Below are 8,994 nucleotides of genomic sequence, written 5' to 3' on the forward strand. Positions count from 1 at the left end.
ATCGGCTATGAAACCAATGTTAATAACCGGCAACGTCATTGAAATTCTTGGCGAATGAACCATAAAGTAAATATTTTTTTCATAATGTGTGGCCACGGTCATAATATATTTATTTAAAGTTAGTACCGCCATTAGACTGTTTTTTTTTTTTTTTATTTGGAATGTTACATTTACCCGGTCATGATTACGGCTTTAAGTTGCCATTATCAAGTGTAAAAGTAACATTGCAAATAAAATAAAATAAAACAGTCTTATGGCGGTACTGACTTTAAAGGAACCATAAAGTGTTCAAACTGTTGAGACAGAACAAGGTGGGGCAGAGATTAGGAGATTCGACTCGCATTCGGGAAAAGGACACGTCCGATTTCTTTCCCTATCATTCTCTCAATTTGTAACTGTGCCTTGTCTCTCATGACCTCATCATCGAAGGAAAGTTAACATCTACAGCTACATTTATACTCTGCAAGCCACCCAACGGTGTGTGGCGGAGGGCACTTTACGTGCCACTGTCATTACCTCCCTTTCCTGATCCAGTCGCGTATGGTTCGCGGGAAGATCGACTGCCGGAAAACCTCCGTGCGCGCTCAAATCTCTCTAATTTTACATTCGTGATCTCCTCGGGAGGTATAAGTAGGGGGAAGCAATGAGTCGATACCTCATCCAAAAAAGAGCCCTCTCGAAACCTGGACAGCAAGCTACACCGCGATGCAGAGCGCCTCTCTTGCAGACTCTGCCACTTGAGTTTGCTAACCATCTCCGTAACGCTATCACGTTTACCAAATAACAATGTGATGAAATGCGCCGCACTTCTTTGGATCTTCTCTATCTCCTCTGTCAACCCGACCTGGTACAGATCCCACACTGATGCGCAACACTCAAGTATAGGTCGAACGAGTGTTTTGTAAGCCACCTCCTTTGTTGATGGACTACATTTTCTAAGGACTCTCCCAATGAATCTCAACCAGGCACCCGCCTTACCAACAATTAATTTTATATGATCATTCCACTTCAAGTCGTTCCGCACGCATACTCCCAGATATTTTACAGAAGTAACTGCTACCAGTGTTTGTTCCGCTATCATATAATCATGAAATAAAGGATCCTTCTTTCTATGTATTCGCAATACATTACATTTGTCTATGTTAAGGGTCAGTTGCCATCTCCCTGCACCAAGTGTCTATCCGCTGCAGATCTTCCTGCATTTCGCTGCAATTTTCTAATGCTGCAACTTCTCTCTATACTACAGCGTCATCCGCGAAAAGCCGCATGGAACTTCCGACACTATCTACTAGGTCATTTATATATATTGTGAAAAGCAATGGTCCCATAACACCCCCCTGTGGCACGCCAGAGGTTACTTTAACGTATGTAGACGTCTCTCCGTTGAGAACAACATACTGTGTTCTGTTTGCTAAAAACACTTCAATCCAGCCACACAGCTGGTCTGATATTCCGTAGGCTCTTACTTTGTTTATCAGGCGACAGTGCGGAACTGTATCGAACGCCTTCCGGAAGTCAAGGAAAATGGCATCTACCTGGGAGCCTGTATCTAATATTTCCTGTGTCTCATGAACAAATGAAGTAAGTTGGGTCTCACACGATCGCTGTTTACGGAATCCATGTTGATTCCTATAGAGTAGATTCTGGGTTTCCAGAAATGACTCCTCTTTCGTTCTTACTGTTGATCTGATGTAGATAAAACATTCCACCACCGGAAAACTATACCGTATACAGCAACGTTTTCTAACTCTTTTTCGTTATGATAGTTATGCTGTAAACAAAACTGAAGGGCAAATAAGTCAACAGTCGACAACCCTGTGAAGACGAGAGCCGTCCGGCAGGAGAAGTAGAGACGCATAGCGCGGGCGGCTGAGGCGCGGTACGTACCTGCGTGAGCAACGCGAGATGCGTGGCGCGATGTGCGTGCGACGTTCGGTGCGGTGGGGTGCGCCTATATAGCAGTGGCTGCGGCGCTGCGGGCTGCCCCACCTGCCGGGGCAACGACTCTCCGCAGACGCCGCCTGCATGCCCGTGCCCTACTTAACCACCCGCAGCTGCCGGCTGCTAGCTGCTGCACCACCGATCAGATCCTCTACCCGATACGCTTTGCTTACCCTACACTCGATCACGCGCCCTTTGACCCTCTTCCGAGACCACTATCAGGGGGTAGTGTTTGACCACTCTATAGCACGTCTCAAATATTCGACCTGCCCCAACATACAGAAGATGGGTATGAAAGAAATCATTCCCGCAGGACATCTTACAATCAACAGATGCTGGTGAACAGACAGATTCCGTCTTCCCAGTTTTCCGCAAGACGTTTGGCATCGCACCACATGGTGGATTATTAACCGACATACAATCCTACGGTGTATCTTATAAGGGAACCTCCCCATCGCACCGCCCTCAGATTTAGTTATAATTTGGCACAGTGGATAGGCCTTGAAAATTTCAACACAGATCGATCGAGAAAATAGGAAGAAGTCGTGTGGAACTATGAAAAAAATAAGCAAAATTTATAAACTGAGTAGTCCATGCGTAAGATAAGCAACAACAAGGATGGTACGCGCTCAGCAGCGCCTTGGTCCCGTGGTTAGAGTGAGCAACTGCGCAACGAGAAGTCCTTAGTTGAAGTCTTCCCTTTAGTGAAAAGTTTAATTTTTTATTTTCAGACAATTATTATCTGTTCGGCCGGCCGTCCGATGCGAGGTTTTCGGCTAGTGAAATACTTTGTGATAACATTCTATGACTTTGGAAAGCTGCACAGGTACACAGAGCAGTATTGTTTACGTGATCGTGTGTAAATTATCAAAGTTCAGGTACCCACACATAATCAACTTCGCTCTCAAAAATTCCAGGACGTGTTCAGATTTGCTTGGACATATGCAGGATTTGATAGTCTACACACGGAAAAGTTTGAAAACGTTAAAAACATATGTTTTGACAGAGCACAGGGAAAACTGTGCGACTGTGAAACTGTTGCATTCATTTGTTGCAATTTATGTGAGAAACTCTTATGTTTTCATCACTTTTTTGCGAGTGATTATAACATCCACAAGAAAACCTAAATCAGGCAAGGTAGAAGAATCTTTTTACCCATTCGCCAAGTGTACAAGTTAGGTGGGTCGACAACATATTCCTGTCATGTGATGCACATGCCGTCACCAGTGCCATATAGAATATATCAGACGCGTTTTCCTGTGGAGGAATTGGTTGACCTACGACCTTGCGATCAAATGTCTTCGGTTCCCATTGGAGAAGCACGCCCTTTCGTCTACTAATCGCACGGTTTTGCGGTGCGGTCTCAAAACGCAGACACTAAACTTATCACACTGAACAGATACGTCAATAAACGAACGGACAGATCATAACTTTGCGAAAATAAATAGAGCAAACTTTTCACTCAAGGGAACACTTAAACTAAGGACCTCTCGTTCCTCAGCAGCTCATGCTAACCACAGGACCACGGCGCTCGTGAGCACAGGTTCTCCTTGATGTTGCCTATCTTGCGCATGGACTACTCAGTTTGTATAGTTTGCTCATTTTTTTCATAGTTCCACACAACTTCTTTCTGTTTTCTCGATTGTTCTGTGTTCAGTTTTTCAAGGCCTATCCACTGTGCCAACTTATAACTAAATCTGAGGGGGGTGCGATGGAGAGGTTCCCTTGTTAGCAGATATGTGATTGGATTGATGAATGTTTGACTAAGGGAAGCCAGTACATTATACTGAATGGTATGATGCTGATTATGATGCTGTGGTGTACGGGAAGGTGTCGTCGTTGAGTGACTGTAGGAGGATACAAGATGACTTGGACAGGATTTGTGATTGGTGTAAAGAATGGCAGCTAACTCTAAATACAGATAATCGTAAATTAATGCAGATGAGTAGGAAAAAGAATCCTGTAATGTTTGAACACCCCACTAGTAGTGTAGCGCTTGACACAGTCACGTCGATTAAATATTTGGGCGTAACATTGCAGAGCGATATGAAGTGGGACAAGCATCTAAAGGCAGCTGTGGGGAAGGCGGATAGTCGTCTGCGGTTCATTGGTAGAATTTTGGGAAGATGTGGTTCATCTGTAAAGGAGACCGCTTATAAAACACTAATACGACCTATTCTTCAGTACTGCTCCAGCGTTTTGGATCCCTATCAGGTCGAATTGAGGGAGAATCTTGTTACTGGTAGGTTTGATCATCACGCGAGTGTTACGGAAATGCTTCAGGAACTCGGGTGGGAGTCTCTAGAGGAAATGAGGCGTTCTTTTCGTGAATCGCTACTGACGAAATTTAGAGAACCAGCATTTGAGGCTGACTGCAGTACAATTTTACTGCCGCAACTTACATTTCGCGGAAAGCCCACAAAGATAAGATAAGAGAGATTAGGGCTTGTACAGAGGTATATAGGCAGTCATTTTCCCTCGTTCTGTTTGGGAGTGGAACAGGGACAGAAGATGCTAGTTGTGCTACGAGGTACCCTCCGCCACGCACCGCATGGTGGATTGCGGAGTATGTATGTAGATGTAGATGATGAATGTTCTACGTCGCATGTGACACAAGAAAGTAAAGTAAGACCTCTGATGTCCATAGGAATAAATGATTTATTACATAGGATCTGCACTATCCTTTGGAGAACAAAACATAAGATTGCAGAGTATCGTACGACATTTGTATTGGATTGAGGATTTCCTTGCAGAAATAACTCAACGCGTCGTTCTTAACCCTAGACTACTAATACATATCCAGTGGTTACAGGCCCTGCACACCGCGTGCTGCTTGCACAAACTGCCTCCATTCCTTTCTGTTTTGTGCTCGTTTCCTCCAGGTGTCTTTATTCTCCAGGGCTGCCAGGTCGTCCATCTAGCGCTACCTTTTTTGCCCTTTGGGGCGTTTGGTACATGGTTTCCCCTCCAATGCTCTCTTCGCCTGTCTTTCTTCTGACATACAGGCTACATTACTACTAGATTACTAAACCCTCCCAAAATTTTCTATTGTACTCGGTACCAATTTGCGGTTCCCGCCAACCAAGTATTATCAGTATAGGGTGTAAAAGAGGACACTTTGTATTTATTCTGTATGTGACATACCACTGGAGACCTTAGAAGTGTAATTAACTCGTGAATTAACTATAAATTATAACTTCCTTTGAATACAACGCGAATTAGTAAAATTTACGTTGGTTTGATAACAATGCAACATTTTCCCCCAATTTGGTGTTCTAGGTTTAACCGAAGAAAGTCGACAGATAGGAGGGTAATATCGGAATAACGAAAGAGAGCGTTATAGAGATGTTAATGTTTATAGTCCGTATTAATTAACTACTGGATAACGTTGTAGGCGGAGTGAGGTTATTCACTTACGACGCTGTTATCAGTAGGAAGATTATGTACGCCAAAAGACTGTAGCGAATCCAAGAGGGCCACCAGATGATCGACGATTGGTGCCTGACCGACAGTTTACCCAGAACGTAAATAAATGGCACGTACTGTACGTAAGTAGGCGAATAAATTCATCATTGTTCGATTACGCTATTTACGATAAACCACTGGAAACAGAAGCAATCATAAGATACCTTGGGGGAAACCACATAAAAAAATACTAAGAAAATCAGTTGTCAGCTTGAGATCTATGCATGGATGTCTAAAGGTACAGACATTGTAAAATGGACTATGCAATACATGCCCAGACGGGCAAAATGACGATAATAATAAGGTTGAACACGATGTTGCTTCACTCTCCCTATTGTGGGAATCCAAGTAATGGTGCGTCCTTAGGGGATGTAGACAATGTGGTATATGGACGTTTAGATCGGTGCGGTAAACGTGCACGGGTAGCCGAAATAGTTAAGGCAAGCATTCGGAATAAGCAGGAAATTCTGCTTCGAGTACCGGTCTGGCACAGATGTTCACGTGTTACTAATAGCTAGTATACTGTATCTATACCTAATACAGCTAATGCCAATGTACTCGCAATCAGCGAATACATTTCGTAACAGCTGTGGATCGTCAGTAGCGCCTATTTCCTCCAAAGTGCATGCGTGTCCGAAGGAAAAGACATTGTTAAATAAACTATGTAGAATGTTTTTACTTCGGCCAAGAGAGATAGGACGCAAATGCTGCCTTGCAGGAACAGACAGAATACGTGCGGATAAAGAAGAAAGAGCGAGACAGAGAAAATTGGAAGACAAACAAAATTACACAGTATCTACTTCTTTATCCTCTGCTGTACTTCCTTCTTCATCATCTGATAAATCAAATAAGTCATTTCCAAGTCCAGGTGAAAGTGATGTTGGTGATGGTTAGTTTTTAGAATGTACTTCTGAAAGTAGTTCATTGGAGAAGGCATCAAGGCGATGTACCAAAGATTTTATTACTGCAAAATTAGCTACTCCCTTTCATAGATGTCAGCTGAGTATAAGAAATCCTATATACATTCTTTAGGTGACAGCAGAGGCACTTAGACATGATACTGAGGAGCTCTGTATTAATAAATCTTCTCTCTAGAGAATCAGACAGAAGAAGAGAAGAAATGGTCTGAAACAACAAAATCAACTGTAAAGAAAGATGTGCCTGCTGTTCTTGCTCATCATTGAGGAGGGGAACTTGCCAGTATTAAATGTCAGGGACCCAAAAGACGAAAGGCTTCCAATTGTTATTGCATTTTGGGGATAGTGAAGAGCTCATTGGCTTTCCAAGATTACAGAATGTTTCTGGTAAAGAGCAAGTGAATGCTTTTTGAAACGCATTAACGTATTGTGGTATTGAAGGCAATGTACAAATTCTATGCAGCGATACAAATGTCTCACACTCAGGTCGTCTTAGCGGGACGCGCGTCTTACTTGATCACAAATTGAACGGGGAGTTGTTGACTTCCCATTTTGTTCAAATGGTTCAAATGGCTCTGAGCACTATGGGACGTAACATCTATGGTCATCAGTCCCCTAGAACTTAGAACTACTTAAACCTAACTAACCTAAGGACAGCACATAACACCCAGCCCATTTTGTCATCACATGTATGAACTTATTCTGAAAAAAATGTGTTTTAATGTAAAGTAAATTGTTTAACGAGCACCCCTGACATTCCAGTTTTTCAATATTTGATAGAAAACTGGAAAAGTATCAAAATGGTTCAAATGGCTCTGAGCACTATTGCACTTAACATCTAAGGTCATCAGTCCCCTAGAACTTAGAACTACTTAAACCTAACTAACCTAAGGACATCACACACATCCATGCCCGATGCAGGATTCGAACTTGCGACCGTAGCGGTATCGCGGTACCAGACTGAAGCGCCTAGAACCGCTCGGTCACACCGGCCGGCTGTAAAAATATCACTGTCATTAATTTTCACACTGGCAAAAAGATTGTGGATTTGTTTTTTAATAAGTCAGAAATTAAAGAAATGTTACACTTTTGTGGAAGAGAATTAGGTAAACTGACAGTGATAACTGATTGCTCTAAACTCATAAGACTGCGTAATGTTTTTTGGAGGAGAGTTTGGTGGAAACTTAAAATATACCCTCCTGGAGCGATATATCAGTCCAGAAGGATGCCAAAAGCAATTTATTGCTTCACAATGTTTTTGCTAAGGACACAACTTGAACTAATCATTGAAAATAAAAATGCATTGAGAGATGTCTCTCTTTTGATTGTAAGTGATTGTTGAAACCGTGGCTTTAGTGCAGTGGAGCTGTGAAAGCTTCTCATCCGAATCTCTGATTTTTAAATTATTTAAAATCATATTAAAAGATAGAGATAGCGGTTTTAGAAGCAGTTTAGAAAATTTGTCCTCAGTTTTGGTACTCATCAGAGCAGTTGTCTCTGCTATTGGTCTCGGAGGATGAAGTAGACGTACAAACGAAAATCCAAATGGTTGAAAATTTAGCCAAAGAGAATCTACAAATGGAAAAGACTATCTCGAACGAATTGAGAGGCGTTCTGCTAAGATAGTAAGAGGAACTTATAGCACCCACCAAAGCCTATCAGCAATGGTTCGGGAACTTAAATGGAAAGAGAGATAATGGTGGATAAAGAGGAATGAAAGACCGTCATTTCTCCCTGGCTCAATACGCAAACGAAGTAAAACAGAAAATCAATAAAACTGGTACGGAGTTCCCTCCGCCACGTATTGTATGGTGGTTTGCGCAGTGCGTAAGTGGATGTAGATATAGATCTGGTATTATTCCACCACACGGTAGTACATCTCGAATTATCACTCATATCCAAAATAAAGACGACGTATATAGAAGAAACCGAAATACAGAGGGTATCTTCATAGACCTTACAGCAGCTTGTGACATTATGAACCATCATATCGCATATCAAAAAGTCTAAAACTTCACAAAAGACTGTTTCTCTACCTGTCCTATCATAAATCACCTTCATAAGCGATTCTTCTTTGTGGAATTTCTAGGCCGGAGAGGCAGGCAGTGGAAACGGGTAAACGCCGTACCTCAAGGAAATGAATTAGTGCTCTCTTGCTTTAACATCTCTAAAAACGCCAGATCTCTTCCTGAAGGCATCCAAAGTCTCATCTGCGCTGAGTATAATGTTCTGACTGCGCAAGACGAGAGAAACTTTTTACACCCCTAGATCCCCTCTCCACATAACATGAAATGATCAACTCAAAGCGAACCCACTGAAAACTCAAGCATTTGTGTTTTAATCTGAAGAACAAGGACGCAAAGAGAAGCTTAAACCAGACTTGGAAAGGAAAAACACTGGAACGTTGTAGAACTGCAGAATAAATAGGGGATATACCCGTCTTTAAAGCAGCACTGTCTCAACACGAAGCCGAAAGTGGCTGCAGATATAATCTGCGCCATTTAACAGGACGAACTGGGGAGCGCAGCTAGAAACTCGAGGTCTCTTGTGCCAGCTTTGTGATACTCTACAACTGTACGCAGTCTAGTATAGTACTCGATCCACGATACCAAGGATGTGGATGTAGCTATCAACGAGACATGTTGTATCACTACAACTTGTCTTTTGCCCC

The 8,994-nt window shown here is 42.5% G+C and overlaps 1 protein-coding gene across 1 annotated transcript in view; it reads right to left on the bottom strand.

Annotated features, from left to right (window-relative positions):
* LOC126297876 (uncharacterized) overlaps positions 1-1,929 on the bottom strand; it is a 50,561-nt gene extending 48,632 nt beyond the window's left edge. The window contains exon 1 of the mRNA XM_049989167.1: positions 1,888-1,929. The gene's annotated coding sequence lies outside the window, so the exon portion shown is untranslated. The remainder of the gene's footprint in view (positions 1-1,887) is intronic.
* Positions 1,930-8,994: the final 7,065 nt, after the last annotated feature.

This window comes from Schistocerca gregaria, chromosome X, assembly GCF_023897955.1.
Source record: "Schistocerca gregaria isolate iqSchGreg1 chromosome X, iqSchGreg1.2, whole genome shotgun sequence".
Lineage (NCBI taxonomy): Eukaryota > Metazoa > Arthropoda > Insecta > Orthoptera > Acrididae > Schistocerca > Schistocerca gregaria.